Genomic DNA, 9,332 nt, shown 5'->3' on the forward strand with positions numbered 1-9,332 from the left:
CTTTCCAATATTGTGTTGGTTTCTGTCATACAGAATGGCCATTATCAAAAAATCTACAAGCCATAAATGCTAGAGATGGTGTGGAGAAAAGGGTACCCTCTTGCACTGTTGGTGGAAAGGTAAATTGACACGCCACTACGGAGAACAGTATAGTGCTTAGTTGCTCAGTCATGTCCAACACTTTGCAATCCTTTGGATTGTAGCCAGTCAGGCTCCTCTGTCCATGGGATTTTCCCAGCAAGAATACTGGAGTGAGTTGCCATTTCCTCCTCCTGGGGATTCTCCCAACCCAGGGATCAAACCAGCATCTACTGTGTCTCCTGAATTAGCAGGCTCATTCTTTACTTGCTGAGAACAGTGTGGAGATTCCTTAAAAAACTCAGAATAAAACTATCATATTAAAAAAAATTTTTTTTGATGTCGACCATTTTTAAAGTCTTTATTGGATTTGTTACAATATTGCTTCTGTTTCATATTTTGGATCTTGGCCCCAAGGCATATGGGATCCTAGCTCCCTGACCAGGGGTTGAACATACACCTCCTGCAATGGAAAGCAAAGTCTTAACCACTGGATCACCTGGGAAATCCCCTAAAACAATAGTTTTAAACCTACAGGCAGCTCTCCCCATAATCCCTAACATTTATTATATTTTGGACCTTAAACATTTTTTTGATCTTTTTGTTGCATGCAGTAACATACATGCAAAAATGTACAGCTCAACAAAGTTTTACATGTGTTTATTTACACACATGTAACCACCAACTACATCAAGATACAGGACATTTCCAGCACCCAGAAAACTCATGTCCTCTCCCAGGAAATAAGCACTCCTGGAGTAACTACAGTTCTGATTTCCATCAGCATAGATTAGTTTTGCCTGTTCTTGAACTCAGTATAAATTGATTCGTAAAGCATGTTTTTCTGTGGGTCTGGTTTTCATCACTAAACATTATGTTGTTGATTGCTGACTCCCCAAATATTACCAGAACAATCTGTTCATAAGACAAAGCTGTGTGTGTTACTCACTGCCATCAGGGAGAACATCACCTTGAAAGAGCTTTGGTTGGAGCGGGGAGGAAAAAGATGAATTTGAGATTTTAATTCTGGTTTAAGGTGACTCTTTTGATGGGAAGGCTTGACTAGGATTAATAAGAATTATGATATCTTTTTAGGATTGATGAGAAGAGCAAGGCAAGGATTTTGAGGTGAGAGGTTCAAAGACTCTTTGAGATGGAAATTGTTGTCATTCACTGTTGAAGAGATAATGGGTCTTTCAGGAAGTTCCTATAATGAATAAAGTTATTTGTCTAGGCAAGAGTATTGTGGAATAGGGACCTCCATTGTGCTCCAGTGGCCAAGACTCTGTATTCCCAATGCAGGGGGCCTGGGGTTTGATCCCTGGTCAGGGGTCTAGATCCCGCATGCCACAACTAAAGGCCCTGAATGCTGCAACTAAGACCTAGTGAGAGCAAATAAATACAAATAATTTTTTTTTTTTTTAAGAGTATCCTGGGAAAGTAAAGCTATGCTAACAAAGACTGTGTGTATGTGCTTAGTTGCTCAGTCATGTCTGACTTTGTGACTCCATGGACTATAGCCAGCTAGGCTCATCTCTCCATGGGAACTCTCCAGGCAAGAATAATGGTGAGGGTTGCCATGCCCTCTTTCAGGGGATCTTCCCAACTCAGGGATTGAACCCAGGTCTCCCGCATTGGAGGCAGATTCTTTACCACCTGAGCCACTAGGGAAGCCCATGCTAACAAAGACTATGGAATAATAAACCATGACGTGGTTTATAATTTCAGTCCTCAGTATCCAAGTTCAGGGTGGGGGATAGATGGTTTGAGTTTGTGATATTTTTGAGATTCATCTGTGTCATCTCATGTAGCGGTAGTTTGTTCATTTCCTTTGTTGTACAGTACTCCATTGTTTGAATATACTACAGTTCATTTACCCATAATTCTATTCATGGATATTTGTGTGGTTTTCAGGAAATATGTTGCTAAAATCATTCTTGTACATGTTTTTTGGTGAATATAAGAACTTTTTGATGTAAGTTTATTTTTGTCTTGTTAAGGAATCAAACTGTCAATGGAGATCCTTTTGTTGGGCTTTAGTTGACATCTCAGGGGACCCACAGATTCCCCTTGGCCCAGCAATCCCACAGCTTGGTTCATATCTTCCTGCCAGGGGACTGTCAATCACTTACTGGTTCAATATTTCTGGATTGTACATTGTGAGTCCTGTACTGCACAAGGTACTGAAGACACAGCTTGGAGATTTTTCCAAGCTCTAGGAGACAGAGTCTGTGACTATGTTGCTCACTATTGTATCCCCAGCTCCTAAAACAGTTCACAGCATGCACTAATTGCTTGATGATCAGAGGTCAGCAAGCCATGGCTCATGGGCCAAATCTGGTCTGCTATCTGTTTCTGTAAATAGAGTCATGGGGACACAGCCATGCCTCTTTGTTTACTTATTGTCTATGGTGCTTTCCTGCCACAATGGTAGAATTTAGTAGTTCTGACAGTGAACACATGTCCCACAAGGCCCAAGATATGTCCTTATCTAGCCCTTTACAGAAAGTTTGTTAATCTCTAGCCTAGCTGCCCATTTGTCTAGCTAAAAGTTGATACTTCTACCCTATGGACTGTAGCCCACAAGGCTCCCCTATCCATGGAATTCTCCAGGCAAGAATACTGGAGTGGGTTGCCATCGCTGTCTCCAGGGAAACTTCCTGACCCAAGGATTGAACCCATGTTTCCCGCTTTGCAGGTGGATTCTTTATCATGTGAGCCACCTGGGAAGTCCCATTACAATGGGAGTGGAGCACAATGAGTATTGTTATTTTTAAGCTTATTATAAAATTTCTCAAAAAGTTACAAAAAGAAGTAGAGAGAGAAAAAAAATGAACCCAATTTACCTGCCGTCTAGCTATAAGGATGGATATTAGAGGATGTATTGGTCCCCCGGTGGCTCAGTAGTAAAGAATCTGCCTGCTGAGAAAGAGAGGCAGGTTCAATCCCTGGGTTGGGAAGATCCCCTAGAGAAGGAAATGGCAACCCGCTCCAGTATTCTTGCCTGAGAAATCCTACGGACAGAGGAGCCTGGAGGGCTACAGTCCGTGGGGTCGCAAAAGAGTTGGACATGGCTTAGAAACTAAACAAAAGCTTCCTAGTTTCCTAGCTGTAACAAGCTACCACAGCTGGATAGCTTAGTGCAACAGGAATTTATTGTCTCACAGTCTGGAGGCCAGAAGTCTGATATCAAGGTGTCAGCAAGACCTCAGTCCCTCTGAAGATGCTGTTTCAGGCTTCTCTTAGCCTCTGATAGCCTCAGGGATTTCTTGGATTGTAGACAATCATCTTCTCCCTGTGTCTCTTCACATTGTCTTTCTTTCGCGTATGTCTATCTCTGTGTCCAGATTTACATGGACACCCAGTTGTGTTGCCTTAGGGCTCACTCTAACCATCTACTTTCAACTAGATTACCTCTACTAAGACTGTATTTCCATATAAGGTCACACTTTGAGGTGCTGGGGAGTATGACTTCAACATATCTTTTTTGAAAGGGGACACAATTCAACTCAGAACAGAAGAAGGGATAGCAGTCTCTGACGGAGACTTTATCAGCATCTTCTAAACCAAACTGATGTCCTATGCCATGTCCTTGAAAAGTCTGGGAGGAAAAAAGACAAAAGAAAAAGTTTGGGAAAGAGTGCACATAATACACATCTTCCTGAAGATCCATCACATGCATTTCCTAAGCACTGAGAAGTCTTATTGAAAAACCGGTTTAACTCAAAACTTCCCAAATTATCTAACTATCAAACCCTACAGTTGCAGCTTTGGAAAGAAGTGAATGACAGATGAAAAGAAAAGCACAGAGCTGGAAACATGAGAAAATCATTAAATGATGATTAGATCATTAGAGGATACAGATTAGAGGAGTCCTTCCTTGCTGACTCAGAAGGTAAAGAATATGCCTACAATGCAGGAGCCCTGGGTTCAGTCCCTGGTCAGGAAGATCCCCTGGAGAAGGGAATGGCTACCCATTCCAGTATTCTTGCCTGGCGAATTCCATGGACAGAAAAGTCTGGCAGGCTACAGTTCATGGGGTCGCAAAGAGTTGCACACGACTGAGCAACTAACACACTCAGTGACAACGAGGAGTTTAGAATGAAAAGAAAATTTCATAAAATTAGCTGCTGCCTGTTCAATGGACAGGAACTCTGATATGTATTCTATCTTTTACTCTTGAATAGGCGTGCAGGGTACCACCTTTGCAGATCTTGCTCCAATTCTATAGGAAAATATTATGTGCCCTTTAAGCAATACAGCTCCATAGGTTTGGAAGGAATCCTGACTCCCAATTTTAGAGAAAAATTTTCTCCCAAAATTTTCTATTGTAGCTATCTTGGTCTCCAAGGGGAAGACCTCTCTGAGTGGGAAAGGCAAGAGAATTTCAGAGATACAATAATCCAGTTGTTAGACATTTCATCCCTCCATAGTTTAGGGTCAAGTCAGTTCTCCCGCAAATTCCATTTCTGAGTCCATATGTGTTTATCACAAGGTATTCTTGTATTGGGTTGGCCAAAAAGTTCATTTGGATTTTTCCATATGATGTTACAGAAAAATCCAGATGAATTTTTGCCCAATCCAATATGTGCATATGGGCAGCAGTATATGTAATCTACAAAGCCCTGCAAAGGTTGAAAAACAACTTCTATCTGGGCATTGGTACGGGGTGAGGGGGCAGGTAGGGGAGAAGGACATTCCAAAGGTGTGTGACAGGCAAAACTGGAGGTTGGAAAGAGACAGAAATGAAATGACATATTAGTAACCAGTTTCTGCAAAGGCAATCTTGGTGATTCAGTCTTCAGCGTCCATGGCCAGAGGATCAGGGAGTCATGAGTCAGGTAACCTGTGAACTGCTGTGTGTTTCGTTCGCTCAGGGAAGCGTCACCCTAGAGGCAATGATGAGTCTCATGCTGTATAATGAGAGGAATATTCATGTCCACATCCTCAGGGCTCCCTATGCAGGTGAGGACATCGGAGTTTGATGGTTTGTGGAGATGGCCCAGATGGAAGAATGGGTCTCAGGTATAGCATGTATAACACCAACAGTGAACCCTAATGTAGTCAATGGACTTTGAATGATTATGATGTGTCATTGTAGATTCATCAATTGTAACAAAAGTACAATCTGGTGGAGGAAGTTAATAATGGAGGAGGTTGTATCTGCATGGGGGCACAGGGTATATGGGAACCCTCCATACTTTCTGTTCGGTTTTTCTAAATTGAATCTAAAACTACTCTAAAAAATTAAGTCTGTAGAAAAAAATTGCTGTAACTTTTGAGATTTCCAATGTCTAGGCCACACCCCAGATCAATTAAATCAGGACATACAAGGTTGCAATCTAGATATCAATAAAGTTTTCATACAAATTTATATACAATTTTTCATACAACCCATGTAATCCCAATGTATGGTCAAGACTGAGATTTACTGCCCTCAGTTCAGTTCAGTTGCTCAGTCGTGTCCGACTCTTTGTGACCCCATGAATCACAGCACACCAGGCTTCCCTGTCCATCACCAACTCCCAGAGTTCACCCAAAGTCTTGTCCATCGAGTTGGTGATGCCATCCAGCCATCTCATCCTCTGTCGTCCCCTTCTCCTCCTGCCCCAATCTCTCCCAGCATCAGTCTTTTCCAATAAGTCAACTCTTCGCGTGAGGTGGCCAAAGTATTGGAGTTTCAGCTTTAGCATCAGTCCTTCCAATGAACACCCAGGACTGATCTCCTTTAGAATGGACTGGTTGGATCTCCTTGCAGTCCAAGGGACTCTCAAGAGTCTTTTCCAACACCACAGTTCAAAAGCATCAATTCTTCGGTGCTCAGCTTTCTTCACAGTCCAACTCTCACATCCATACATGACCACTGGAAAAACCATAGCCTTGACTAGACAGACCTTTGCTGGCAAAGTAATGTCTCTGCTTTTGAATATGCTGTCTAGGTTGGTCATAACTTTCCTTCCAAGGAGTAAGCGTCTTTTAATTTCATGGCTGCAGTCACCATCTGCAGTGATTTTGGAGCCCCCCAAAAATAAAGTCTGACACTGTTTCTACCATTTCCCCATCTATTTCCCATGAAGTGGCGGGACCAGACGACTGCCCTAGGAAGTGATAATTTCACAGCAGTGAATCTCAGATCTGGACGCCAATTAGACTCACCAGCACTTAAAAAATATGTAGATATACTCACTCCCTGAAATTCTGATTCAGTTGGTCTAGGATGAGTCCTGGGCACTACTGTTTTTTAAAAAGCTCTTCGACTGATTCCAATATGCAGCCAAGGTTGATCTGCAGCAAGAAGGGCAACTTCCTGAACATATGCTTTAAACTCTCCAGTCCTGTCCCCAAGGGAGACATCACCAATCAGTGCCAGTGAGCCCAGACATGGCCTTAGCATCCTTCTCTACTCAGCTCATCAGGCAGTCACCAACAATGGATCAGAATAGCCAATGGAATCCCCTTTGGCAGCTCTGTGGGAAAGATTTACTCCCTCTCCAAGCAGAGCCAACAAAGCCATCTCTGGTTTGGAGATCAATTCTGCCTCCATCTCCATAACTTGGAAAGTCTGATACTTTCATAGAAGAACTCGCTAAGGCTGTGACTCTGTGACAGCTATTCGGGCTTTAGAACAATGTTGTACCTTCATACTGTGCTATGGTCTTCAGATCTCAAGGACTTTTCTGCAAACATTAACTCATTTGTTTGAAAAGCTGTGGTACTGTAAAGACTAATGAGATAATGTTTATGAAACACTCCTGTGTTCCCAAGATGAAAGGCAGCATGTAAAAGATTCATGTAAAAGATTCAGAGGCCACTGAAAACTTTCCCAGGAACTGGCAGTTTTTTTGCTTTGCTGTGAATATTGTTTAAGGCCAGGAGAGGGGCCACACCACTGTTCTTTGGAGAAGGCTCAGTGATGTGGGAGGGATAACAGCACGAACAGCTTGGTAGAACCCCAGGCTTTGTCACCTTCTAGTTTTGTTACCTTAAGCAAGTTTCTTAATGCCTCTACCCTCATACGCCCAGTGGGAGTGATGATGCCTAATATGTGTGAGAATGCTGGCTTGGACCCTCATGTCAGCTTTTATAAGGAGCTTAGAAGCCGCCTTGGGCTGGTGTGGAAGAGCCGTATGTGCAGTACATTTTCTCATCACAAAGGGGAAATGTACAGGACAGTGCTGAATAAGAATCCAGAAAAGAGGGACTTCCCTGGTGTTCCAGTGGCTAAGACTCCATACTCCCAATGCAGAGGGCGTGGGTTCAGTCCCTGGTCAGGGAACTAGATACATGATGTAACTAAGGGTTCCCATGCTATAACTAAAGACCCCATATGCCTCAACTAAGATTCAGCATAGCCAAATAAATAAATGAGAAAGTGAGGGTGTTAGTCACTCAGTCATGTCTGACTCCTTGTGATCCCATGGACAAGCCCACCAGGCTCCTCTGTCCATGGAATTCTCCAGGAAAGAATACTGGAGTGGGTAGTCAATCCCTTCTCCAGGGCATCTTCCTGACCGAGGGATCGAACCTGCGTCTCTTACATCTCCAACATTCTATCATTAAAAAAAAAGATCATTAGGCACTATGTGTAAGCGTATGTCAGTTGCTCAGTTGTATCAGACTGTTTGTGACCCTATGGACTAGCCCACCATGCTCCTCTGTCCATGGGATTCTCCAGGCAAGAATACTGAAGTGTGGTGCCATTCCCTTCTACAGGGGATCTTCTGGACCCAGGGATCAAACCCACATATCCTGCATTGTAGGCAGATACTTAATCGTCTGAGCCACCAGGGAAGCTCAAATAAATAAATACTTTTTAAAAAATCAGAAAAAAATTCCCTTGACTAACATGAGAATTGTGAGAATTTATGTCTTTTAGAATTTTCCCATGTAGATCTATAATTAAGAACAAAATCTATGCTGAGTCCAGCTTGGCCCTAGCAATCATACTGATCTCTCTAGTGAAAATAAAACCTCTCAACGGGTAGCCACTACACAGAAAGCTGAATAATGGGAATGAATAAGAAAGCTTTCATTTCTCCAATATATTCAGAGAAACTCCTGCCTTAAAAAAGCAGACAACATGTTTTATCAGTTCTAAGATGCACATTTGATTATACTATAACATACCTGAGCTTGGAGCCTATCTTACAAGTGAAGGTAAACCATAATATAACAGCTATTCTTTCCTTTCCTTCTTTTTTTTTCTAAAGAAAAAATTTTTTTTGATGTGGACCGTTTTTAAAGTCTTTATTGATTTTGTTACAATACTGCTTCTGTATTATGTTTCGGTTTTTTGGCTGCGAGGAGTGTAGGATCTTAGCTCTCCAACCAGAGACTGAACCCACACCTCCTGCATTAGAAGCCTAAGTCTTAACCACTGGAAGTCCCTCCTTCCTTTCTTAATGGTTCATTGAATAAATGTGGCATCATGAAATCAACCTTAGAATCTAAGATTGAATCACCTTAGGGTCAGTGAAACATGACAGTAATAATCCCTCAGGGCTGTTAGAGGCTTAAGTGGGGGTATTATTGGAAAACACCTGTATTTATTATTAACTGCTGCGTTGAAGATTACACCCAAATTTAGTAGCTTAAAGCAATAAACATTGACTTTTCTTCATGGGGGTCAAGAATGCAGGAGCAGGTTAGCTCCAGCTCTAGCTCAGGATCCTTCTTGAGGCTGGGGTTACAATGTCATCTGGGTCCACTGTCATCCAAGGCTCGACTCGGGGTGGAGAATCCACTTTTGAGATCACATGGCCCTGGGCAGGAAGCTTCAGTCTCTTGCAGTGTGGCCCTCTCCACTGAGCTGCTGGCACCAAGGCAACTGGTTTCTCCTAGAATGAGTTATCTGAGAGAAAGAGAGAGAGAGACCAGGATGGAAAGATGGGAACTGCAGAAGTCACACGCCATCTCTTCTGCCATATTCTATTGGTCACAGGCCCTCCCTGGTGTAAGAGGGGAGAGCATGGAAGGCAGGGATCCCTGGAGCCATCTTGGAGACTGGCTACCACAACACCCAACACATGGAGTGATGAAAAGGAAATAAGAAAAAAAAAAATTAGGTTTTCTCCCTTGTACAGCATTTTCCTTTTTACTTCATATGAGTTTTGTTGGAAGAGATTGAGTCTTCCAATCTCTTGATTGATTGGTACTACTTTAGGTTGTATCACCATCAAACTTATAGTTTCAGTTTATTTAGCATATAGCTATAGTGGCAAATGGGATGAAGGTGAAAGGATGTTGAAAAGAAC

This window comes from Bos indicus x Bos taurus, chromosome 1 (genome assembly GCF_003369695.1).
Source record: "Bos indicus x Bos taurus breed Angus x Brahman F1 hybrid chromosome 1, Bos_hybrid_MaternalHap_v2.0, whole genome shotgun sequence".
Taxonomy (NCBI): domain Eukaryota; kingdom Metazoa; phylum Chordata; class Mammalia; order Artiodactyla; family Bovidae; genus Bos; species Bos indicus x Bos taurus.